The sequence below is a fragment of the Mustelus asterias genome, chromosome 4 (genome assembly GCF_964213995.1).
Source record: "Mustelus asterias chromosome 4, sMusAst1.hap1.1, whole genome shotgun sequence".
Taxonomy (NCBI): Eukaryota; Metazoa; Chordata; class Chondrichthyes; order Carcharhiniformes; family Triakidae; genus Mustelus; species Mustelus asterias.
The window spans coordinates 112896148-112924141 of NC_135804.1; the positions used below are offsets into that span (position 1 = coordinate 112896148).

General features: G+C 45.0%; 1 pseudogene; it reads right to left on the reverse strand.

Annotated features, from left to right (window-relative positions):
* Nucleotides 1-1266: 1266 nt before the first annotated feature.
* On the reverse strand, nt 1267-27961 carry LOC144493161 (large ribosomal subunit protein eL14 pseudogene; annotated as a pseudogene).
* Nucleotides 27962-27994: the final 33 nt, after the last annotated feature.

Below are 27994 nucleotides of genomic sequence, written 5' to 3' on the forward strand. Positions count from 1 at the left end.
CAATCATGCTTCTCACAGTGAATCCATTTGGGATCTTCTGGATTTTGACGTTTTGGGTCTGCACAGCGTCGTGGCATTTTTCTCCACAGCGTTCACTCTACTGGTTGGTTATGGTATTACTTCCCTTCACCTGGGGAGTCCCTGTTTCTGTGCTGTTGCGCTATGTGGACAGCAGGGTTTACTCTGTATCACTGTTTGCTTTCTGTCCTCAATATGGACCTGTGCTGCAAACAGATTTCAGATTGTTTATCAATATGGATAGTTTTCTCAAGGGTTCATTTCTCCTTTGCTTAGAGAATGTCAGATTGTGTTGTCTGTCACTTGTGTAACTATTTTCTCCTCGATCAGCTCAGATTTCAGACTTTAAGCTGTAATCGCAGTCTTCAGCTCTATTCCACTTGCCAGTGACCTTATATTTGTGTCCTCTGGTTACTGTTGTATGGGTATTAGGCATAGTTCATACGCCTTAAAATATTTATAGGTTTAGGTAGTTCAGGTATTTATTAACGAGTGGAAACTATATACATAGTTACAGTAAAGGTGCAGACCAGTAGCTTTTTCCATGCTTGCTTCTACACACTGCTCTGTCCAACACTACATTCACCCGAGGTACGGCTCATGTGTTCTGTTACACTACTGTGTGGCTGGTGCTATATTCAGTCCCACATTAACCCTGTACATGCCAGACCTTCGTACTACACTTACAGTTCTTTTAACCCACAAATTATAAGGGAACAAATTAACTCATCAACATGCTGTTATGTTGAATGGAGTTATGCACGATTACAGATTTAACCCGGGCACGGATTTTAAATGGTGACAAGGAAATTAAAATAGTGACAGAAAATAATTGCAGATTTAACAGTTTGCAAAAAGAGAAAAGAAAATAATTTAAAACCAGCTTTGCTACTTTACTCTCAGCAATTCAATTCTCCTGATAGCTAGCATCAGAATGCTCACGTTACTTCCAGCAAGTAAACATTTAACCAATATCAAATATGTATTAACTGTGATTATAAATCCCCAGAGGTGCCCAGCTCCTGCTGTTGCAGATTCTTCTCCCAATGATCAGTTGGGCACTCTCTCTCGGGGGTTTCCTTCTGACAATTAGCGAGGTCTTCCTTCGACAGCAGTGGTCTCTGATGTGCTCAACCTTTTATAGCCTTCTGTCAGGGGATGGGGATAGTTTATTGTATTGACTAACTATACTGTCCTATGAAGCTTCTTTTAAAAGTATAATTCCCAATTATATTCTGCAGTCATTGCTTAAGTTGTGATTTGCATTTTTCTTGCAAATTTTCTATCTTTCTTTTGCTTTCTCCAGTAATTTTCCATCACATGAAGCCGCTTATAGTCAGCTGTCCACAAATAGATGCTTATAGTTAGCTGGAACACAGTGGTTCACTTCATTTTGATTCAAGGCCAGGTCTTCATAACTAAAACATTCTTCTCCATTTGGCTTTAATATCTTCATTGTTTCCTTGATCGCATTAGTTTTTGACTCTTGGCTTGGCAAGTCTTACTTTTAGAAAAAATTGCACAAAACTTGTTTTTCCAGCCCAGGTCATTCCATTCCAAATGTTATGGGCTGGATTGTCAATATTTTGCCCTGAGCTTGTTTAAAAGCGTAGCTTTTTTTTTCCTACAGTACCCTGCACCTAAAGGTTAGGCGAGCAAATGGATTTCACACTCACCCATTCTCCCACCTCATTTACCCCAAAACTGCCCTTGGTTTACTTGACCCCAATGTCCTAAGTTACAGTAGTTACAGTGCTGGTGAACCTAAATGATTTCAGCAAATTCCTGGATTAAACAAGAATATTACAGGAATTAGACGAAGGATCAAACAAACGGATGGAGCTCCCTATTGTCATGTGTTCAAGACAATGTAGAGCATCTGTTTACTTTGGTAACACAAGTAGAATAAAGCTTGTATAATAAATAATTTTTCATTAAATAGCACTATTGGTTAGTTAAAAGGCTATACAGGATATTGGTTCATATTTGGTATAATGGTTTATCCATGTTATTAATGCAAAAAAAAGTCAACAGAAGTGCTTATTACTTTGAAATGTTGCATGGGTTTTCCTTTTTAGGTAGTCCCTCAGAGTTGAGGATGACTAGCTTCCATACTAAAAATGAGTTCTCAGGTGACTGAGGAGTCCAATGATCTACAGTCTCTGTCACCGGTGGACAGATGGCAATTGGAGGAGTGGGTGGGATGGTTGCCCAGGTTGCCATGCATTCCATTCTCTGTCGACACTCAGCTTGAGCTTTCTCTCGGTGATGAAACTCAAAGTGTTCAGCTCCTTTCAGGATGTTTTTTCTCCACTTGGCCCGGCGATTCCTAGGTGTCAGTGGGGATGTTAGACTTTTTCAACAAGGCTTTGTGAGTGTCTTTGAAGCATTTCCTCTGCCCTCCTGGGACTTGCTTGCCGTGTCAAAGCTCCGAATAGAATGCTTGTTTTCGGTTGTATAGCTCAGTTATCATAAAGTAGCGTTAAACACCTTAGGCTGCAAGAAAACATAAACATATCTGTATGCTCCTGCTGAGTCTGGCATTGTGGCAATTCACAATCACACAGAAACCATTGTAGACGATTAGTATCTTTCTCATTCAGATAGAAAGGCTGGACTCAAGAGTGTAAATTGAAACAACAGTGCCCTCTGGTGTTGCTCAGGTTGTCACATCACATTGCAGATTTTTAAACACAAGAACACAGAGGCATAGATGGAAAAAAGGCTTCCAGTCAGCTCAAATTCTGCACTAAAATTAACAGGTGAGATTATGAAATAAAGTTCAAATCAGAAGCATTCAAAGGAAGTAAGAAGACACAGGGTTACAACAACAATAAAAAGAGAGACTTGCATTTACATTGTGAAGTTACTGTGAAAATCCCCTAGTCGCCTGTTCGGGTACACTGAGGGAGAATTTAGCCTGGCCAATGCACCCTGAAAGATGCTGAAAGGTGCCCTCATAAGAACAGGATATGGCGCTCGACTCATCGATCAACAGTTCCGACGTGCCACAGCGAAAAACCGCACCGACCTCCTCAGAAGACAAACACGGGACACGGCGAACAGAGTACCCTTCGTCGTCCAGTACTTCCCTGGAGCGGAGAAGCTACGACATCTTCTCCGGAGCCTTCAACATGTCATCGATGAAGACGAACATCTCGCCAAGGCCATCCCCACACCCCCACTTCTTGCCTTCAAACAATCGCACAACCTCAAATAGACATTGTCTGCAGCAAACTACCCAGCCTTCAGGAGAACAGTGACCACGACACCACACAACCCTGCCACAGCAACCTCTGCAAAATGTGCCGGACCATCGACATGGATGCCATCATCTCACGTAAGAACACTATCCACCAAGTACACGGTACATACTCTTGCAACTCGGCCAACGTTGTCTACCTGATACGCTGCATGAAAAGATGGCCCGAGGCATGGTACATTGGGGAGACCATGCAGACACTGCGACAACGGATGAATGAACACCGCTCGACATGCACCAGGCAGGAGTGTTCTCTTCCTGTTGGGGAACACTTCAGCAGTCACGGGCATTCAGCCTCTGATCTTCGGGTAAGCGTTCTCCAAGGCGACCTTCACAACAACGCAGCATCGCTGAGCAGAAACTGATAGCCAAGTTCCACACTCATGAGGACGGCCTCAACCAGGATCTTGGGTTCATGTCACACTATCTGTAACCCCCACAATTGCCTGGGCTTGCAAAATCTCACTAACTGTCCTGGCTGGAGACAATACACATCTCTTTAACCTGTGCTTAACCCTCTCTCCACTCACATTGCCTGTACCTTTAAGACTTGATTACCTGTAAAGACTCGCAATCCAACCCTTATCTTATCTTGTGAATTGAGTTTGTATCTATATATGCCCTGTTTGTGAACAGAACTCCCACTCACCTGATGAAGGGGCAGTGCTCCGAAAGCTTGTGGCTTGTGCTACCAAATAACTTGGACTTTAACCTGGTGTTGTACGACTTCTTACAATGCACCCTAACCAGCACATCTTTGGATGTGGGAGGAATGCAGCACCTTTCACAATCTCTGGACTTCCCAAAGCACTTCCAGTCAATGTAGTCACTGTAGTTACACAGGAAGCACAGCGATCAGTATGCAAACAGCAATGTGTGAAGTAACAACCAGACTATCAGATTAATTCTCTACCCTGTTCTATCCTTCCTGTCCTCAATCTATTTTAAGACAGTTAGTTCAATGGCAGCTCAAGGAACAGCATTTCATCTTTCAGTTGGATTCAGCATCAAGTTTAATAATTTCAGATGGTAACCACTGTTTCCATTTTTACATGATGTGGAGATGTCGGCGTTGGACTGGGGTGAACACGGTAAGAGTTTTAACAACACCAGGTTAAAGTCCAACAAAATCAAGTTACAGAATACTGATTAGAATGCGAATCCCTACAACCAACCAGATCTTAAAGATACAGACAATGTGAGTGGAGGGAGCATTAAGCACAGGTTAAAGAGATGTGTATTGTCTCCAGACAGGACAGCCAGCAAGTCCAGGAGGCAAGCTGTGGGGGTTACTGATAATGTGACATAAATCCAACATCCCGGTTTAGGCCGTCCTCATGTGTGCGGAACTTGGCTATCAGTTTCTGCTCAGCGACTCTGCGCTGTCGTGTGTCGTGAAGGCTGCCTTGGAGAGCGCTTACCCGAAGATCAGAGGCTGAATGCCCGTGACTGCTGAAGTGCTCCCCCGCAGGAAGAGAACAGTCTTGCCTGGTGATTGTCGAGCGGTGTTCATTCATCTGTTGTCGTAGCGTCTGCATGGTTTCCCCAATGTACCATGCCTCGGGATATCCTTTCCTGCCTCGATGTAGGGATTTGCATTCTAATCTGTATTCTGTAACTTGATTTTGTGTCTCTGTGCCCTGTTTGAGAGCAGATTTCCACTCCATCTGACGAAGGAGCAGCGCTCCGAAAGCTAATGGTATTTGCTACCAAATAAACCTGTTGGACTTTAACCTGGTGTTGTTAAAACTCTTACTCCATTTTTACAGACAGTAGTTGCTAATATTGATTCTGTGATTACCATTTACACCTCCTCTATAGCCACCTTTCACTACTTAGTCCATTTACCATCCATCTCTGCTTTGCATCATTATTCTTTTTGCCTGAATCTGCTGACAACCACCAATCATTCAACTACTCCTAAATGACCTGACTATCCAGTCAGCAACCTACCCACTTCACCCATTCACTAACCCACAGTCAAAGACTGGAACTGGAATTCTCCACCGTTCACACCCCGCCAACTCTGCCAGGAAGAAGAGAGAATTTGGCGCTCAGCCAAATTTTCTATTCACTGCAGTGAGACCGGAGATTCCCAGCTGCGGGCGAGGTCAAAGAATCCGGCCCCAGATCTTAAAATTTACTGGACGGAATAAGGCAGCTAGTGCCATAAAAGCTGGGTACGGGGGGTAGGGGAGATGTTCTGTCTCATGTCTTTTCCCCAACTCTATTCTGCTCCAACAGAGTTCTCCACCATGCAATCCTCTGACAGCTAGGATCGGAAGATCTGCACAGTAGCATTGGGTCAGGAAAACCTTCACACGCTTCAGCAATCTGCTCATCATTGTTCCTGCTCGGAAGATTAATTTGGATTCTCTCCCTAAAGATGCTGCCTTATCTGCTGACTATTTCCATCATTTTCTGTTCTTATTTCAGATTTCCAGCTTCTACAGTATTTTGTATCTGATATTGGTATTGGGTGAAGGATACAGATTTACAAGGAGATCTTCCATGCTCTTTATCAAACATCCTTTAATGGCTATTCTGATAATTTAGCACTCCCTCCGTATTTCACCATCCCTCCATATTTCAGCAGTGTCAGATTAGATGATCAATTTCTGAAGAGAAATTTCCCAATTTTCTGATTCAGGGAATGTGTCGCCATTGAGTTGCCAATGATCCCTGCTAACCCTGGTTTGGTGCATTGACCCAAACAGGTGCTGGACTGTGGCGACGAGGGGAATTTCACAGTAACTTCATTGCAGTGGTAATGTAAGCCTTACCTCTGACTAATAAATAAACTTTACTTTACTTAGGAGGGAAAGTATAAGGTTGTTATGACTTTTGTTTCACCAAACAAACTCCAATGCCTGAATTTTACCACCTCGCCAACCCAAGGCTCGTAAGATCCTGCCCGAGGCCAATAGAGAATGCCGTTCTGCAAGCCTCGGCCACCCCAATTTTGGGCCCTATCCCATAACCCCACACATTTACCCTGCTAATCCCTGTAACCTACGCATCCTAATACAGTGAGGGGCAATTTTACATGGCCAATGCACCTAATTTACACATCTTTGGACTGTGGGAGGAAACCGGAGCACCTGGAGGAAACCCATGCAGACACAGGGAGAACGTGCAAACTCTGCACAGATAGTGACCCAAGCTGGGTCGCTGGTGCTGTGAGGCAGCAGTGCTAACCACTGTGCCACCAATGTGGCTCTGTACTGCCATCCACGGTGAGTAAGTTGGGTCACTTACAACATTGAATGTCATCTATTTGGCAAAATCAACATTCACACTTAGGGTTGGATTTAATGCAGCCCACCATTATGAGAAACAAGATGGTCAGGCCCACTTAATCAAAGGAAAAGCTTTACTTTAGTGTTTCCGGTCGGCCACAAAATGTTCTCCAAGTTGGAGGGCAGCAGGGGCCCCAAATCTCAGTCATTCTGTCCAATCAAAGAGCCTAGTACTGGGGGAGGGGGAGGTCACTGAAAGTCATGCACCTCTCCTTGCCTCTGACAACCCTCACCACCCATTTCCCCATCACTCCCATCCCACTTTCATTCAGTTTTATTCTGGGGTTCCATGATGAGCTTGGACACTGGTGACAAGAAGAGCTGCCAGCTTCTGATTGGCCAGCAGCACTCAGCAGTCAGACCTCCACTGCAGTGGACCTCAGGTGCAGGCAAGTTCCATTGGTGGCCACTTCAGTGCCTGAAGGGCTCTTGATTCCATTGAGCCTCTCCCGTGGAACTGAGGGGAGGTGGGCTGGAGGGCTGGTTCTCTGCTGATTTGCTGACCAGTGGACAAGAATCCGGTGGTCTGATGGAAGCCCTAGAGTTTGGAGCGGCTCAATGGATCATTTGTAACTCCGAACCAGATGCAAAATACTTTTAAATTTATTCTTTGGATATCAATGTCTGTGACCCAGAATTTTATTGTCTATTCCAGGTTAACCCTGTAATGCACCTGCTTTTAAATGCTTGCAGTCTATGTGATGAAGGTACTCTAACAATACTGTCATAGGCCAGGAGTTACAAGGTGCAGGAATAAATGGTCAACTGCAAATCAGTTAACTGAAAAGATAAGAATTGCCGACTGTGACAATAGTGTACCCTGAAGAGATTTTTTTTTAAAAATCATGTTCTCTGTAGTTCTCAGCGCTGCCGAGTTGGGATCTTTTATGGCTCTGCATTGTTAGGAGGAAAACTGGTTGGCAGGTCAGATTGACAGGAGTTCTTTTGATTTCAGTTTGGCGCTGCTGTTTAGTTTAGTTTAGAAGGGACATAAAGCTGGAAAGAAGTCTCTCTCTCTCTCTGATTTTAGATGTTCTGCTGGTTAGCTGAAAGCAAGGCTTCTTGTCTTCCTGAAGTAAAGAATCTGCTGTTGGTGGCTTGACCAGAGTCTCTCCCTGGTGTTCTGGGAAGCTATTCTGACTTCAAACTGTTCTGAATGTATCATGAGAACTACAGCATTCATCCAAAGGACTCAGTTCCAGTATCACATGAGCATTAGTTTTTGCTGTCTTAAACCTATGGAAGGGTTTTGTTTATGGGATTGGTTGGCTTGAAACATCTTAGATATATTTGTTAAGGGTTATACATTATCGTGGTTGTTTTGTTTGTAATTGATAAAAGTTATTGCTAATTTTCTTACTATACATGTGAACTGTATTCTTAAATAAACTTTGTTTGATAAAAGCTCCCTAGTGGGTTATTTGAATCATACCTGAACTGAAACCTATCATGCTTATCCTAGCCAAATTCAAGGTGCAAAATGTATGATTCAGGCTGGCTCCATAAAACTCTTTGGAGTTTCTGACCTGAACCATAACACTACCTGTAGTAGGGTCTTATACATTGTTTGAATACCGTAGGATATTATAGGTTGGGCCTACTCTGCCAGTGCCTGGCCATGATATTTGTAAGTCTTGAGTGTTTATGATCTTACCCCCTTATTGCAATGAAAAATCTATCGCGGATGGTCTTCAGATCTTTCGCAGAAAGGTAACACGCAGAGTTAGTCATCCTTCATAGCACAGGAAACAATTCAGCAAAATGATGTGATATTTTAATGCTGGAAATCAGTTGGAAAAAAGTGGAGATTATCTAAAACATTATTTATTTCACAAGCTTGACAGTTTCGTCAAACTTTGGCAGAATTACAATAGTGCTGTTAGAAAGAAATGTTACTCTGATTTTCATTTGGATGCAGTAACTATAGCTGTATTTTGATTGAAAACCCGCATCTACAGTTTTCAAACAGAAAAGAGATTCTTCTTCCAAGGAACTTGCGAGGAATCGGTAAAGAAATCATAGAAACCCTACAGTGCAGAAGGAGGCCATTCGGTCCATCAAGTCTACACCGACCACAATCCCACCCGGGCCCTACCCCCACATATTTTACCCACTAATCCCTCTAACCTACACATCTCAGAACTCTAAGGGGCAATTTTTAACCTGGCCAATCAACCTAACCCGCACATCTTTGGACTGTGGGAGGAAACCGGAGCACCCCGGAGGAAACCCACGCAGACACGAGGAGAATGTGCAAACTCCACACAGACAGTGACCCGAGCCGGGAATCGAACCCGGGACCCTGGAGCTGTGAAGCAGCAGTGCTAACCACTGTGCTACCGTGCCGCCCAAAGGATGCATCTTAGAAATTATCTCCTTCCAGATCTGTGGTGAACCATCGTTGGTTCCCACTGGATAGTACTGAGCCAGGGTCTGGCCAGTACTACAAGGATGTACATATGTTACTGTTGGGTTGTGCTACTTGTTGCTGTTGGGGTTAGGGTGGGGTTGTTACACCTTTGTACTGTAGTGTTGTGGTACATCCCAGTCGGGCTCCGCCTCCTGGGAGAGGTATAAAAGTCCCTGCTCTGGCTGGGACCCCTTCAGTCTGGGATAGTGTATATAATTATTGGCTGCTTCATTACGGTAAATAAAAGCCTTTTATTTCCCGAGCATCTGGCCTCGTGTTTGAGAAGCGCATCAAGATCCATATGGCCTGAACTTCTTGATGTCTGTGCAGGCATCCAACACTTGCAACATCACATGAAATAGAACATGGTGACATCAGGAGGGCTCCCCAATGTCATCACACTGCATTACTGTTGTTAAACTCTCGTCAAAGAGAAAAAAAAAGAGAGTATGGAGCAGATCCTGAAGCCGGAACGCCTTACACTAGATCCACGTGCGGTGGGCGCTTCTAACACCTTCGACCACTGGCTGAAGTGCTTCGAAGACTACCTGGCAGCCTCCGCAGCGGTCACCACAGATGATGACAGACTCCGGGTCCTCCATGCGAGGGTAAGTGACACTGTCTACCTCGCGATCCGTGCGGCCACCGATTATACTAAGGCCCTCGAGCTTCTGAAGAAGCGTTATATCAAACCACCCAATGAAATACACGCTCGTTACCTCCTAGCCACTCGACGACGGCAGTCTGGCGAAACGATGGAGGAATATGCGAACGAGCTCCTACAGCTAGCCAGGGGCTGTAACTGCAAAGCTGTGTCGGCTGAGCAGAGCATGAACGACCTCGCCCGAGATACGTTTGTGGCGGGAGTCGGATCGTCGTACATTCAACTTAAACTATTGGAGAAGGGTAACCTTAACCTTACCCAGGCAATCGAGCTAGCGGAGATGCTCGAGACAGCCTCCAAAAGCTTAGTATTATATCCGGAGGACCATGTGGAGACAACGTGGCAGGAGCAGTCGCCAATCCCTCCTCGTCCCTCGGGTTCGAAATGCTGCGTAATGGCGTGCTCACACTCGGGCCAGACGACGGCAGCAGCTCCGGGCGGCCTGCGGTGCTACTTCTGTGGGGGAGCGAAGCATGCTTGGCAACGGTGTCCCGCTAAGGCTGTGTTGTGCACCGCATGCGGTAAGAAAGGGCACTATTCGAAAGTGTGCCGATCTAAACCTAGGAATGGCAGTGCGGCCTGCGATTCTTCAGAGCTCGGGTCTTCGTCGTCGAAGTCATCGAGGGGTTCGTCCACGTGCGAGGCCAGGACGACGCCATTAAGGTCGACGGAGTCGGAGGTGTGTGACCACCAGGGGTCGCTGAGTTTGGCACCATCACCCACGTGCGACTCATGGGAGCGGCCATGTTGGTCGGCACTGACCGCGAACGACCAGCAGGGGTCCTCCTCATCGATTTCAGCTGCCTGCAGTGGCGCTCATGAACCAACGGTGGCGTCGATCATCCTGGACCAGGCCAAGCCTCATAGACTTGACAAATCTATGATGAATATCCAGGTAAATGACCACGTGATTTATTGTCTGTTTGACAGCGGGAGCACTGAGACCTTTATCCACCCAGACACTGCGAAGCGGTGTGGACTCCAGATTCAACCTGCCAAACAGACAATCTCTATGGCATCGAGGTCCCGGTCTGTCACCGTGCTAGGGAGTTGCGTGGTAACTTTGAAGGTGCAAGGCACAGTTTACGAGCGTTTCAAGCTCCTAGTGTTGCCCTATCTTTGCGCGCCAATACTTCTCGGACTAAACTTCATGGTCCACTTGAGGAGTGTAACCCTACAGTACGGTGGGCCACTCCCTTCACTGGCAGTGGGAAAACAGCAGCAGCCTCCAAATTGCCCAACGCGCCCCGCCTGTAGCCTCTCGACGCTGAAGATCACCACACCCTCCTTGTTCCAGAATCTTGTGCCAGGCTGCAAGCCCATCGCGTCTAAAAGTAGGCGTTACAGCGCTGAGGATCGGATCTTCATTAGATCTGAGGTTCAGCGGCTCCTCAAAGAAAGGATCATACAACCCAGCGCTAGTCCGTGGAGAGCGCAGGTCGTGGTGGTCAAGAGCGGGAACAAACCCTGGATGGTCATTGACTACAGTCAGACCATTAATCGATACACGCAGCTGGATGCGTATCCCCTCCCGCGCATATCTGATATGGTCAATCAGATTGCGCAGTACCGGGTGTTCTCCACCATAGACCTCAAGTCTGCCTACCACCAACTCCCCATTCACCCAGAGGACCGACAATGGTCGCTTGTATCACTTTCTCAGGGTTCCCTTTGGTGTCACCAATGGGGTCTCGGTCTTCCAGCGTGCTATGGACCGAATGGTGGACCAGAACGGGCTGCGGGCTACCTTCCCGTACCTGGATAATGTCACCATCTGCGGCCATGACCAGCAGGACCACGACACGAATCTCCTGAACTTCCTACGCACTGCATCTCGCCTGAACTTGACCTACAACAGGGAGAAGTGTGTGTTTCGTATGCGCCGTTTAGCCATCCTAGGATACGTGGTGGAAAACGGGGTAATTGGCCCTGATCCAGACCGTATGCGCCCCCTTTCTGAACTTCCCTTGCCTGCTAGTGCAAAAGCACTGAGAAGGTGCTTAGGCTTCTTCTCTTATTATGCGCAGTGGGTTCCCAATTACGCGGACAAAGCCCGTCCGCTCATTAAGTCCACGACTTTTCCCCTAACGCCAGAGGCCCGATTGGCCTTCGATAAATTGAAAGCCGACTTCGCGAAAGCTACGATGCATGCTGTTGACGAGTCCATCCCCTTTCAGGTGGAGAGCGATGCATCTGATTTCGCCCTGGCCGCCACACTTAACCAGGCGGGCAGGCCCGTCGCATTTTTTTCCCGCACCCTCCAAGGCCCCGAAATTCGGCATTCAGCGGTGGAAAAGGAGGCCCAGGCCATTGTGGAGGCCATCAGGCACTGGCGCCATTACTTGGCGGGAAAACGGTTCACCCTGATCATGGACCAGCGGTCCGTGGCGTTCATGTTTAACAACACGCAGAGGGGCAAGATCAAGAATGACATTGAACTCTCCACCTATAACTACGACATCATGTACCGTCCAGGGAAACTCAATGAGCCCTCGGATGCCCTCTCGCGTGGAACATGCGCCAGTATACAGGAGGACCGTTTGCAGGCTCTCCATAATGATCTATGCCATCCTGGGGTCACTCGGCTCTACCACTTTATAAAAGCCCGCAATCTGCCCTACTTGGTGGAGGACGTCAGGTCCATAACAAGAAGCTGTCGGGTTTGCGCGGAATGCAAACCGCACTTTTACCGACCTGACCGGGCACATTTAGTCAAGGCCACTCGTCCCTTCGAGAGACCGAGTGTCGATTTTAAGGGCCCCCTTCCCTCAACAGATCGGAATGTGTACTTCCTCAATATCATTGACGAGTACTCTCGGTTCCCTTTTGTTGTTCCCTGCTCTGATACATCCGCTGCCACGGTGATCAAGGCATTCCGTGATCTCTTTACCCTGTTCGGGTACCCCGGCTACATCCATAGCGACAGGGGCTCGTCGTTCATGAGCGATGACTTGAGGCAATTCCTGCTCTCATACGGGATTGCCTCTAGTAGGACCACGAGCTACAACCCTAGGGGTAACGGACAGGTGGAACGTGAGAATGCTACAGTCTGGAAGGCTGTCTTACTGGCGGTGAAGTCAAAAAGTCTTCCAGTCTCCCGTTGGCAAGAGGTGCTCCCTGATGCGCTCCATTCTATTTGCTCCCTCCTGTGTACGGCAACCAATGCTACTCCCCACGAGAGGATGTTCTCATTCCCTCGGAAGTCTTCCTCGGGGACCTCATTACCGTCTTGGTTGACGTACTCAGGACCCGTCCTCCTGCGGCGACTTGTAAGGGCCCGCAAGTCCGACCCATTGGTCGAACAGGTCCATCTCCTCCACGCCAACCCTCAGTATGCCTATGTGGCATACCCTGACGGGTGAGAGGACACGGTCTCGATCCGAGACCTGGCGCCAGCAGGGGATGTAGCAACCCCTGTCGCTCCCATACCCCCTGTTACAAACCCCTTAACTCTTGTTTCTCCCCCGGACACGGCGCGGGCAGCATCGGGACCATTGCTTAACCCTTTTACTCCCGTGTACAGCTTGCCTGAGCCCAGAAGATGGTCTCCACTGCAGGGCGTTTCAGGACCCCATGGACTACCGTCACCTCAGGGTCAACCAGCCTGAGAGTCCGTGGAAGAACAGCTGGACGCCGCCTTGGGGAGAACACCACCGCAAGTGCCTACTCCGGTGTCACCGCCGGTATTGAGGAGGTCACAACGACGGTGCGGTCCCCCTGACCGTCTGAACTTATAGACTGATGACACTTTATTCTGTTTTGTACCCCGCCGGCCTTTGTTCTCAAAGGAGGGGTGAATGTGGTGAACCATCGTTGGTTCCCACTGGATAGTACTGAGCCAGGGTCTGGCCAGTACTACAAGGATGTACATATGTTACTGTTGGGTTGTGCTACTTGTTGCTGTTGGGGTTAGGGTGGGGTTGTTACACCTTTGTACTGTAGTGTTGTGGTACATCCCAGTCGGGCTCCGCCTCCTGGGAGAGGTATAAAAGTCCCTGCTCTGGCTGGGACCCCTTCAGTCTGGGATAGTGTATATAATTATTGGCTGCTTCATTACAGTAAATAAAAGCCTTTTATTTCCCGAGCATCTGGCCTCGTGTTTGAGAAGCGCATCAAGATCCATATGGCCTGAACTTCTTGATGTCTGTGCAGGCATCCAACACTTGCAACATCACATGAAATAGAACATGGTGACATCAGGAGGGCTCCCCAATGTCATCACACTGCATTGCAATGTTTCACTGGATGGCTGGACCTAAATGTCGCAGCCTGCCCAACATCAACTAAAAAGCCAATTTAGACAATTAAGTAGGCAATGGACTGCAATTTTAACAGGCTCGTGTGTTTTTATGGTCAGCACACAGGCTGAATGGACAGGCAGGGAACAAATCTTTTACACTTTCTAAATCCAGGTCAGGATAAGATTGAGGATGAAGCGAGGAGCGTGGATGTTGGAGTTACATTTCTCGTGTAAGTGTAGACGCTCTTATTTGCTCTGAGAACCATTTTTCTCATATCTCAAGTAATGGGGCTTCTATCCTTAAAGAGATATTTACAAACTGGCCACAGCATCATCAAGTATGCACCTCAAATCCAGAAGATGAAAAATGGGGATTGCCATTTCAGGCTCTTCTTCCGATGAAGAGGAGAAGGTGAGAAGGCAGAGGGGGCCAACCGGTCGTGGACATTGCCAGCATTCCTGCCTGCAAGGCCAAACAGTACATCCCGAAGAGGTTGAAGGCCAGCAAGGCTTGCAAGAAAGAAGGGGCAAGGTGGAGGTGCCATTACCCTGCTGGAAGAGTGTACAGCATTAGATTCGGCTATCTGGACATGACTGAGGTACGGTGCAGAAGAAGCATCTGCCTCTCGGGGGAGGAGTGACTTCCACCTGTGAGATGATGATAGGGCTTGAGATCACATCCAGCTGTGTTGGTGGCCACCTAATGTCTGGCATTGGAAGTGTCTGTTTCCTTAATTTTTATGCCTCATTACATACCTCATGTTCCTTCCCAGTGCAGTGTGTCACAATCCACAGCACAAAGCTTACCATGGACACACTCTTTAGAAGGGTCAATACCTTCATAGATTTAAACAGGCAGAGCATGCAAGAAGATTTGCAGCAATTCAAACATTTACGTACGCAAGAACCTGGAGGAGCAGTGGATATAACCTTTCAGTCATTAACCCATTGCCCTCCATTTGAACCCCTTTCACAACTGGAAGTGTGTCCCCTTCACTCTTACCCACCTCCAACACTCCAGCATCTCCTCAACCAGTGGATCTCACTCCATGCTCAACTTTAATATTTCCTCCTCCATCGGAGTCAGTGCAGCCAGATTCAGGACACCAGCACCACCAGTACAGTTTCATTCCAGTGTTTCCTCTTCTCTTGTGAGGTTCAGAGCAGATTCAAGTGCCCCTCCTTGTTATGGCAAAAGGTTGCATCTTCTTCCCTAGCACGTGCCCACGTGCCCAACACATTGCCAGACTTCCCCCATCGAGGCATACCTCCCATTCTGCCCAGGCCCAGACAGCTTTGTCAGGCATAGGACAACATGGCAACTGGAGCTGGTTGCTTAACACCTTACAGCCCCACCAAATACAAGCCCACATATATATGTTCATTCAAGGTCAGTGGTTAGCATTGCTGCCTCACAGCACGAGGGACCCGGGTTCGATTCTCGGCTTGGGTCACTGTGAAGTTTGCACGTTCTCCCCGTGTCTGAGTGGGTTTTCCTCTGGGTGCTCCAGGTTCCTCCCACAGTCTGAAAGACGTGCTTGTTAGGTGCATTGACCCAGACAAGTGCCAGAGTGTGGCAAGGGAATTTCACAGTAACTTCATTGCAGTGTTAATGTAAGCCTTACTTGTGACTGATAAACTTTAACAGGAATACAGAGTACTGGGCTAATGGTAAGATACTTGGTAGTGTGGATGAACAGAGGGATCTGGGTGTCCATGTGCATAGATCCCTGAAAGTTGGCACCAGGTTGATAGGGTTGTTAAGAAGGCGTACAGTGTGTTAGCTTTTATTGGTAGAGGGATTGAGTTTCGGAGCCAGGAGGTCATGCTGCAACTGTACAAAACTCTGGTGCGGCCGCATTTGGAGTATTGCGTACAGTTCTGGTCGCCGTATTATAGGAAAGATGTGGAAGTGTTGGAAAGGGTGCAGAGGAGATTTACCAGGATGTTGCCTGGTATGGTGGGAAAATCGTATGAGGAAAGGCTGAGGGGCTTGAGGTTGTTTTCGTTAGAGAGAAGAAGGTTAAGAGGTGACTTAATAGAGGCATACAAGATGATCAGAGAATTAGATAGGGTGGATAGTGAGAGCCTTTTTCCTCGGATGGTGATGGCTAGCACGAGGGGACATAGCTTTAAGTTGAGGGGTGAGAGATATAGGACAGATGTTAGAGGTAGGTTCTTTACTCAGAGAGTAGCAAGGGCGTGGAATGCCCTGCCTGCAGCAGTAGTGGACTCGTCAACATTAAGAGCATTCAAATGGTTATTGGATAAACATATGGATGATATTGGAATAGTGTAGATTAGAGGGACTTTAGATTGGTTCCACTGGTTGGCGCAACATCGAGGGCCGAAGGGCCTGTACTGCACTGTAATGTTCTATGTTCTATGTTCACTTTTACTTTAACTTTAAGGTGCAAAGAAGTTTCCTTACTCACCCTCGCAGAGCAGAGAAGGTGATTCAGCCTCTTCCGACACTACACCAGGTCCTTCAAATGAGGCTGGACCAACTCAATATTGATGCCACCTCTATCCAGGCCCCCTCATGCCGTCAAATTGCAGCTGTATCTCCCAGTGATCACTCATTGCCGACACCAGTGTCCTTAAGCAGTCATTTGAAAAGAGAGGAGCTTCTTGGCTGCCACCATTTCCATTTCTCTGGCTTGAAACTCTGGACGATAATCCTCAATTCTGTGCACAAGTAGCTCCTGCCTTTGAACCTGGGTGCAATGAATTATGTTGTTCCTGCCACAGCACAATCTCCCCCATCTCTTCTCCCTCACTTTCACTGCACCCTTTCTTCTGGCCTTTGAAACCTTCGCAAGAACAACTAGGGATGAGCAATAAATAAGTGCTGGCCCAGCCCAGTGCCCCCCGATCCTGTAAATGAATAAATCCCATTCCCGCCTGCAGCTGACTCCATGGAGGTGCTGTCCTGTTTCTGCGCCTCCCACTCTAGCGCTGGCCCTCTCAGGAAACAGGTTTCGTGCTGGGTGGTTATTAATTGGCCAGCCAGTGCGTGATTGCTGTCAACTGTCAGTCTTGGGCATGGACAGCATTTAGATCAGCCTTTGGGCTCACCAATCATCCGTGCACACTGTCGGAAAGACTCAGGCCTATGTGTCTGATTTCCACATTCCAATGGGGGCCGTTGGCGGGGTAGAGGAGGGGAAGCTGAATAAAGGAAAACCTGTGCTCAGACACGAAGGCCCAAGATAGATATTGAGGGTGTTTGAAAGGGTTGGTCCCCAAATACAAATTGTTTGGGAACAGTTTGGACTGTCATCACACTTGAGGTTAGGGAGTCCAAGAGACATGAAAAATTGAATCAAATGATTATGATAGATGTCATGGATATGATCAATTATGGTGGATAGTTATTACAAATTGATATCTTGGTTTGTAGGAATATAGGTTATTCATAGAGTCATAGAGGATTACAGCATGGAAACAGGCCCTTCGGCCCAACTTGTCCATGTCGCCCTTTTTTTTTTAAAAACTCCTAAACTAATCCCAATTGCCTGCATTTGGCCCATATCCCTCTATACCCATCGTACCCATGTAACTATCTAAATGCTTTTTAAAAGATAAAATTGTACCCGCCTCTACTACTACCTCTGGCAGCTTGTTCCAGACACTCACCACCCTCTGTGTGAAAACATTGCCCTCTGGACACTTTTGTATCTCTCCCCTCTCACCTTAAACCTATGCCCCCTAGTTTTAGACTCCCTTACCTTTGGGAAAAGATATTGACTATCTACTTTGTCTATGCCCCTCATTATTTTATAGACCTCTATAAGGTCACCCCTCAGCCTCCTACGCTCCAAAGAAAAAAGTCCCAGTCTATCCAGCCTCTCCTTATAACTTAATCCATCAAATCCCGGTCGCGTCCTAGTAAATCTTTTCTGCACTCTTTCTAGTTTAATAATATCCTTTCTATAACAGGGTGATCAGAATTGCACACAGTATTCCAAGTGTGGCCTTACCAATGTTACTGTATTTTAAAATATGAAATCAGTAATTCCAAACAGCGCTTCAAAACCATCAGAGAACACATTGGAAAAGGGGAAGGGCATATAGATGGGGTGGGGGGGTGGTTGGGTGGGAGGGAGTGACTTATGTCTTTTACTAAGCTGTGCATTCCCTACCATCTGGGGCAGAGCAAACATGTGAGAGGATTGATCCAACTGCTTTGAGTGATCCCCCTCTTCTGCGCAGCCTGAGTGGACCAAGGGCAACAGAGCAATGTAGCATCTGCTGCTGAGCAGAGCATCCTGTGGATGTCTGACAGAACAGGCAGACACCCAACCATTCCTGTGCTTCACTGAGCTCACTCATTTACACTCAAACCAAATGTGAGATACCCTGCCACCTGCTGGAACATGTTGGTCAGTTTCCATATCTTCCCGGCCTCTTGTCACTGAGGGATTTTTATGCCCAGCTCTTACTCATTTCCATTTCCTTCATTAGAGTGATTTTATAATGGCAGCAAGCGGCAGAATGGGAGAGAAAATAAAGTGCACAACTCCAGGGATGAGAGCTGGCACAATGCCATAAACATTCTGCTTTATTTATAGGTTCAAATGGTCTAAAAAAATATAGAGAAGTGGCAGAGTTCATTGATGGTCCAAAATTCTGTGTCATAAAGGTTCGGACACAGGTAGTGAACACAGAGGCCTAGCACTTGGACAGGTGGGAAGAAAAGATTAGAGGACAAGTGAAACTTGCCCACACACAAATCTCTCTCTTGGCAAAGGGAGAGAGAAGTATTCTATTCCTAAACCATTGTGCAGTCTTGGGTGCATTTAATTAAAAAAAGAGCAGGAATTAACTTCTACACAAGTGGATTAGCCAGCATTAAAAGGAATATCATGTTACATTTTCAATCTGTTTCCAACTTACTGTTTATAATAAAAAAAACAATGACCTTCAAATTATCCTGTGCAAAGGTTAATAAGTTGGTATGAAATGCTTTAGTTCACTAGTTTAGTGAGGCATTAATATTAATAAATGAGCGAATGTCTGTTAAAATAGGACAGAAAGGAATTTAAAATGAGTGATTTAGGGATTTATATGTTAACCTTTGTACGGCATAATTTCAAGGCCATTAAATTGACAAAGAAATATTTTTAGGGTGATATAAAAACACTTTCCAACGTGAAAGCCAAACTGGTTTTGCCTTAATTCTTTACTTCACTTGGTATTTCAAGACTTTAATTCAGTATGAAAAACTGTGGAATTAGAAAAAAAGTGGAAAATAAATCATAATATAAGGTAGATTGAATATAACTTGCATCACAGATTGTGGCTTCTGTTTACCTTGTATGAGTGATGACTTCACATTAAGGTTTCCCCAGAGTCTGAAATCAAAAAAACCAACCTAAACAATAATTATTATGGATATCACACAAGTTTGATTGGATTCTTTACCACACAGGGCACCAAGAGAAATCAATGGTCAGACCACAATTATCTGTTTAGAGTATCACTTCCCATTACTAAAATGCCTTGGACTTTATGAAATATATTACCCATAATCTAACAAAGTGACTGCCATGTTGGTGCGATTACTGAGTGTTTTAAAAATAAAATCCACCCAACCAACCACTCAGTTAAAATTAATTGACAGGATGTGGGCATTGCTGGCTGGGCCAGCATTTATTGCCCTGCTCATGTTGCCCTTAAGAAGGTGATGGTGAGCTGCCTTCTTGAACTGCTGCAGTCCCTGAGATGTAGGCACAACCACAGTGCTGTTAGGGAGGGAATTCTAGGATTTTGACCCAACGACAGTGAAGGAATTGCGATGCGTTTCCAAGCCAGGATGCTGAGTGACTTGGAGGGTAACCTGCAGGTGGTGATGTTCCCAGGTATCTGCTGCTCTTGCCCTTCTAGGTGGTAGTGGTCATGAGTTTGGAAGGTGCTGCCTCAAGAATCTTGGTGAATTCTTGCAGTTCAACTTATAGATGGTGCACACGGCTGACACTGAGTACCAAGTCTGTACTCAGTGGCTGTTTCCATTGTCTTTAGCTCTCAGTTGCCTTTTGTGACTTGCTGACCAGGATTCGATGCAGTATTCATGTGTAGTCTAACCAGAGCCCTGTGCTACCTGATCAAGACTTCCTCTCAATTTCATTTTACTGTTTTTGCTAGGTCTTCGAAGGTTGATCTCAGTATTGAGTTATATCTTGAGTGTGAAGTTTTGGGCATCAAATACTATGTATGTAATAAGAATAATATCCGAACTTTGTAAACAGATTGACCCAGCTTCTTTGTTAATTGTTTTAACAAATTGCCACATTCCAATTTCAAATCACCCGTTTGTTAATCCTATGATCAGAACCGTTCCAATTCTCCAGCGGTTCAGTAATGGGCTCTCAAATGGCTATTTTTCATAGGTGGATAATGTTTCTGGAAGGCTGGCAGCACCCTGAAAATGTTGGGATTGTCATACAAAATAAACTGGTTCAGTGAAGGGGTACCCATCAATCCTACCCATTTTGGTTTCCATGTCCCACATATATGATTAAAGCATTGTGTCCTCAAGGCAGTTAAATATTGGCAATATATAATGGAAATTTATCACTAACTGGCAAATTACTGGCTGATGAAGAAGGGTCATCAGCCAGTAATTTGTATGCGGGGCAAGTTATAACTGCTGCACATGATTCTCCACTGGTGTTACAGCCTCAATGCATTTAAGGTTGCAACACTCCCCAAGATCAAATTCTTCAACCCTGGTATCTATCTAGGTCTGAAACCACACAGGCACACTCCCCATGTCAGGATGGCTGAGCCCCTTGACTGAAAAAACAAAACTGGAACGGAGCATGTGCAGCCTGTCGCCTTCTTGCATTCTGCACATGCCTGGAGCTCTTGGGTCTGTCAGGAAATGAAGTCCTCAGCATTGAACCAAGTTCCTAATTCTTTACAGGGCCTATTAAAACAAAGACCAGATAATGTTTTCACAATTTCAAAGTAGATGCCCTGTCAAAGGAATACAACAGATAGCTGGATATATTTTTCTAAGTTTCAGCAGCTGGGCATTTTTTCTAAGCTAAAGAACTCTGGGCAGTTAAATCCCTATACAAGTCATGACAAGGGGCATCCAAAGCATATTTTCCTACAGTTTTAAATGCATGATGGAACATTTTCCATTGGAGAAAGTATTGTAATGTATCTCAACACTTAAACAATGCCGGCCAACATAATGGTTAACTCACCTTGTAGAACAGAGCCCCATGATGAGTCACTGCAGTTAAAATACATCCACTACCTAATACAGCATCTAATAATGACATTTGAAGTTGTTCAAACATTTAACACTTACCTGTCAGAAAGTTTCCAATTCCTCAGCAGGCTTTGCGCATGGTTTCTGAAATCTCAAACTAGATGGGTATCAGAAACTTTCTTAAAGTCACCTGACCTACTGAAAATAATGGGGGAACAGGAAATACAAATCTCCCCCAAGGCTGTCAGGCGACATATATAGGAGATTGCAATCCGACCCTAACGCAAACCATTTCCGACTTGTGGGAAGTTTTACATAGAAATTTAAATTTTCAGTAATAAAAAATCTTTGGCAATTCGCGATCCCATTCCAGACTCTAGAAGGACACAAAAATCCAGCCCCATATATAATAATACGAACTTGTGCTCATCAGAAATTAGACTTATTTTGCATGTTCCCAATATTTCTAAATTTCTTTAAGGATCTTTTCAGAATTTAGGGAAAACTATGGTCCAGATTTTCCTGTCTCTGGGTTGTTAGACACCGGACATATCCCACAACATACACTTGGAGACCGCCCAGAAGTTCTGCCATAATGACTCCGTGGGAACTGCTTGGGAAATGTGAACATCCAATGGGCAATTTCCCTGAACCTGGGAGCCTCCGATAAGTCTCCGACTCTGAGGTAGAGTCAGAGATTTCAGACAGTTCCAACTTACTTTGATAGCTGCCCAGAAAATGTTAGATTTTTGAAAATCCTAGTCTAACTCCTGGGTAACTATATAACAGACACCTCCAATGACCCCCTCTGACCCCTTGTTTAGCCCCCACCACCTACCATCGTAGCTGGTGGAATTTAAATTGAGGTAATAAATTTAGAATATAAAGCTAGTCTCAGTAATGATGAGCATAAAACTTTCATTGATTGTTATAAAAACCCAGTTGGTTCATTAATGTTCTTCAGGGTAGAAAATCTGTCACCCTTACCTGGTCTGGCCTAATGTGACTCCAGGCCCACAGCAACGTGCTCAACTCTTAACTGCTTCTCGAAATCAGGGATGGGCAACAAATGCGATGGCCCAAATTCCAAGAGAAGAATAAAGTAGTAATAGTTGTTACTGGAGAGTAAAATCTAAAATAGTATGAGTAAAATATGCAATGAAGTACAATTAATAAACTGCTGTTTAATGTCAAAGTGCACAATTACTGACGCTTCCAAGTTTCATTATGAAGAATGTCGCAAACAGACGTCAACATTCAACTACAGCTTTTTTGCAGAAAACAAGCCACTTGATACCAAAATCAATTAACCATAGTTGTGAGGAATTTCTGTTCATGTTGCAAACTAGACTGTCTTACTAAAACAGTGAATCAGGTACAATGACTTGTTAGAACAAATACCTGTCTCAAGTTCAAAATTCTGACATGATCAAAGACTGATGCAGCACAGGTGGTGGTGGCAATTCGGCCCATCCTCCCTGTATTGGCTATTTGGAACAGCTGTCCAGTTGGTCCCACTCTCTTGCTATTTTCAGTGACCCTGAAATTTTCCTTTTTGATGATTATATCCAAATTTCCTTTTGGAAGTGGTCCTTCAATCACACCCACTGCCCTTTTAGGCAGTGAATCCCAGATCATAGCTTGTTCTGCACAATAATTTCTCATTCTGCTTCTGTTTTTTGCCAATTATCTCAAGTATTTTAATGATACAGACTGCTTGACTACCAATCATGGAGTGATATGTTGACTTGGTCTCCACTGTGGCTGCTTTATTCCTCAAGATGTTTACATTAAAGGCATCGTATAGATAGACACATGCAGCTGTCGTTATCAGATGCTCCTTAATATGGGTCAGTCTTCTCTATTTTAAAAATTCTGGTCTCCTGCGTGCGTACTATTCCATTGAAACAGCTCACTCTGTGACAGCCTCAATATTTATTCTTCTGTGGAAGCATTTGATTTAACAAAAAATATTTATGTAAATAGAATAGAGTAGGCTTTTTACAGCTGATGTTGACCTTCATCCAGAAGATTTGAAATTGGAGCTTCAGAGCTGCTCATCAATCAAGTTCATTTACCTCAGTAAATCCAGTCAGCTCTTGGTCAAGTTGCAGGTTTATGTCTCACATGGGAGCAGCGTGCTCTGGCTGAGAGAGATGTAAAGCTGACACTTTTCAACTTGGCTAATTTAAAATGATCCCTTATTGCTGATTGTGGAATTATGGCAGCTTTCTAGAGAGTCACATATACCAGTAGTTGCCCTTCCATCTGCTAATAACTCTAATTTATCTTTTTCTAAAAAAAATCTTATAAGCAGACTCATTAAAAAAAAACAAGTAGCAAAGACTCTATATTAATACATGACAAGCTTTTGGACAAAGTTGCAACCAATATGGTGGAAAATTAGATCTAAGAAATGATAGGCCTGTGTGTGAAAAGTATTTAATTAAAAACAAAATATTCAAAGCTAAAAGTTATACACAATTTCTAGAGTTAAATAATTTAAACATGTTTCAGAGGAAACATACACTAGCTTGTTAAGGATAAGCAAACTGAAAACTAATTTCTTCTTATTATGTATCCACACCATCAGCACAATAATAAATTCTGAGAAATGAGATGTAAGATTAGACAATAAGAAATATGGGAGTGAACCATTCATAAAATATTGCAAGTGGGTTATGGAGAGACAACACAAGGCATTAAAATAATGCCTAAACCTCCATTAAAAATGTGGCCAGGTGACCCATGATCTCCAGATTGTTACAGAAATATCGATATTTTTTCATGAGCATGGATAAAAGCTTGGACTGTGGAAGCCAAGTTTAAACCTAGCCAGAATCTGCAATTTGCAAACTGCAGGGCTGGAACAGATCGTTTTCAGCCAGGCCTTGGACAATTAACTTCCCATCAAAACCAGACAGACCTGAAACTGCCTGTCCAGGTGCTAGCGGCCACATTGTTTGCACTTCCAGTGACCCTGCTTTGTTAGGAGAATGTTACACAGACTTGGTGGCCAGCTCAGTAACAGGCCAGCAGCATAATGTGACAAGGATTGGACATAGGGCACAGAATCTTGGAGAAGGGCATGGAGAGAGCAACCTGAAGCCCTAACTCTCTCTCTCTGCCTTTTACTACGTCCTTCAACGGTGTCTTCAGAGAGCGCCTTCAACTGGCAGCCAAGCAGCACAGCATCTCCAGCTTCGGTTACCTCGTGGCAAGCATCATCAGATTGACCAGAACCATAAGACCACCCCAGTGAGACAACCTGAAGACCAGACCAGCCCTAGATTGAGAGTGGGAACCCCAAATCAGGCAGATCCTGAAACATCAGCCAATGCTCAAAGGCCGAGGAACAGCCTTAATGAATAGGCATTACTAGTCTTTTTCAGACAAACAGTTCAAATATAGTGATAGGGTGTGGAAAGAGTCTGGCAAATCCTCAGAAGCACATGTTAGAAGTAGATAGCTAGTGTAGATTTGAGACTGTTTACTTAGAGATTTAATACAGTAAGAAGTCTCACAACACCAGGTTAAAGTCCAATGGGTTTATTTAGAATCACGAGCTTTCGGAGCGCTGGTTTTTCAGCCGAAAGCTTGTGATTCCAAATAAACCTGTTGGACTTTAACCTGGTATTGTCAGACTTCTTACTGTATTAAATCTCTAAGTAAACAGTCTCAAATCTACGCTAGCTATCTACTTATAACATGCACTTCTGAGGATTACTGTGCCCACCCCAGTCCAATGCTGGCATCTCCACATCATTAGAGACCAAAGAATGTTTTCTGAAGAGATTGAATATGGTTTTTCCTTGATCAAGTGTTCAATAAAGTTGTGTTGGACCTTCACTTGTAGCTAGTTCCCTGTGTATATCTCACCACATAATGCACCCGAGTTAAAAAGGGTTCCTGCAAACTGGTCAAGGTTAGTCAGGGTACATTTACCCACCTTTCACTTTACAAAAAAAAAGATAATTTTTCAAAATTGATCAGAATATTTTGCATATTTTTGTATTTGTTGCATATTTTGCTTATATATTTGCATGGTAGACACGTATCTGTTACCATTTTTAGATGCAAATTAGCAACATGTATTATATACTTCAGGATCCAAGCATTTTTATTGCTAACTATGGGGGAGGCAGGGAAGGCAAGGAGGCAAAGGGGAGGGATGCTGCTGGACTCAAGAACTCAATGGCTATTTCATTTTGTTGGAGTACGGGCTTGAATTGGTCCATTGTCCTTGTGACGGTGCACACTTGCCTTCCCTCCTAGCTGCGATATCCTGTAGGCTCATCTTATATCTGATTCCAGATTGAGCCAAGACCCTTTTTGGTACCTCTCATAACTTCAAGCAGAGAACAAACATTGCTTATTCCAAGTTATACATATTCTGTTGATGCTGAAGCCACGTGTTTGTAGGGTTGGAATTGTTTGTTTGCACAACGTTTCTTTATAAAAATAATATGATGCAATAGCAAACCTTGTTCATCGAAAATAGTTTCCTTATGTCAAAGGACGTATTTCCATGACCAGATTTCCATGTCATCTCAGTCAGCTGCAAGCCACAGTGATAAAAGAACACAAAAATCTCCGCTCAGTAATTCCTGGACTGTCATGCAGAAACTGGTTTTCTCCTGTGCAGATAAAATGATGAAAAGGAGAATATTTCAGGACTATACTATTTCTACACTATTGCTAGCCTGAAGTTTCCTTAAATAAGTAGATACTCTGACAGAAATCAATTTAAAAGCTAAAATTGTGCAAATGAGCAGCTTATGCAACTAATATATTGCACTTAACGAAATGGTTTCAATTCAATAGAAAATACATTAGTGGGAAAACGAATTTGGGCTATTACGGTTCAGTGCTTAAATACAAGTTAATGGGAGCTACATGGGCTGACAGTGCTGCTCCACTCCACATCTCAACAGAATTACCTTTACCTTATAACAGATCCACTGCCAGCGGACCTGTGGGAGGTAGTGGATAAAGTACCATTCCTACCTCCACTGCCACCTAGATAAATCGCAAGATGAGATCACAGACTCCTACAGTGCAGAAGAGGCTCTTTGGCCCATCGAGTCTGCACCGATGCATGAAAGGCCCTGACCTGCCCACCTAATCCCACTTGCCAGCACTTGGGCCAATAGCCTTGAATGTAATGGCTTGCTAAGTACTCATCCAAGTACTTTTTAAAGGATGTGAGGCATCCCGCCTCCACCCTCCCAGGCAATGCATTCCAAATTGTCACCACCCTCTGAGTAAAAACGTTTTCCCTCAAATCCCCACTAAACCTCCCACCCCCCACTTTTAACTTGTGTCCCCTCATGACTGATCCTTCAACTAAAGGGAACAGCTGCTCCCTATCCACCCTGTCCATGTCCCTCAATCTTGAACACCTCAATCAGGTCGTCCGTCAGTCTTCTCTGCTTCAGAGAAAACACCCCAAGCCTATCCAACCTCTCATTATAACTTAAATCTTCTATCCCAGGCAACATCCTGGTGAATCTCCTCTGTACCCCCTCCAGTGCATTCGCGTCCTTCCTATAATGTGGCGACCAGAACTACATGCAGTACTCCAGTGGCCTCAAAGTTCTATACAACTCCATGACCTCTCTGCTTTTGTAATCTGTATCCTGACTGATAAAGGCGAGTGTGCCATATGCCTTTTTCAGCATCCTTTTAACCTGCCTTTCCACATTCAGAGATCTATGGACAAACACGCCAAGGTCCCTTTGTTCTTCAGAACTTCCCAGTGTCAGACCTTTATAGTGTACTTCCTTATCAAATTATTCCTTCCAAAGCGCATCACCTCACACTTTTTAGGGTTAAGTTCCATCCGTCACTTATCCGCCCATTTGACCATCTCGTCTATATCTTCCAGTAACCCCAGACATTCAACCTCACTGTTAACACCGGCCAATCTTCATGTCATTGGCAAACTTACCACATGGTCTTCTATGTCATTTATATAAATGGCGAACAATACGGGGCCCAGCACGGATCCCTGTGGAATGCCACTGGTCACTGGCCTCCAGTCACTAGAGCAGCCATCTGTCCCCACCCTCTGTCTCCTACCGCCAAGCTGATTATGAATCCAACTTATCAGATCACCCTGTATCCCATGTGCATTAGCCTTCTTAATAAGTCTCCCATGTGGGACTTGGTCAAAGGCTTTGCTGAAATCCATGCAAACCAATCAACCGCACTACCCTCATCCACTCACTTGGTTACATGCTCAAAAACTTCAATCAAATTTGTTAGGCATGACCTCCCTTTGACAAAACCATGCTGACTATCCCTGATCAAACCTTGCCTCTCCAAATGGAGATAGATTCTCTCCTTCAAAATCTTTTCCAGTAGTTTCCCAACCACAGAGACGCACTGGTCTGTAGTTTCCTGGCTTGTCTCTACAACCTTTCTTAAATAGTGGAACCACATTAGCTGTTCTCCAGTCCTCTGGCACCTCCCTGGTGTTTCTCATTTTCTTGGCCTTCATGACCTTGTAGCGATCAAAATCTGACATTTTGGCTCTCTTTGCACGGGCTTCAATTTTCTTTGCCCACTGGGTGGCTTCCCATTTCTCAGCGATTTTTTCCTTTTCCCAAGCAGCTTTCACATACTTGTGGAGGACACCGTGTGGTATTTGAATCTTGAAATCAGTGAGCTGCATACATTTAAATGGCATTGCTTGTCTCCGTACTCCACTGCAAGGGCCATCCACCAATGCCCTGTTCTGGTCAATGACATACACAATCGCCACTGTTTGCCAGTGTGAGGGCCAAAGGTCATATAGGCCACGTGGCCGATCTCCACGTATCGCTTGTAGACCATGGCGGCCGGCAGCCAGGGGGGAGCCAGGGAGGAATTAAA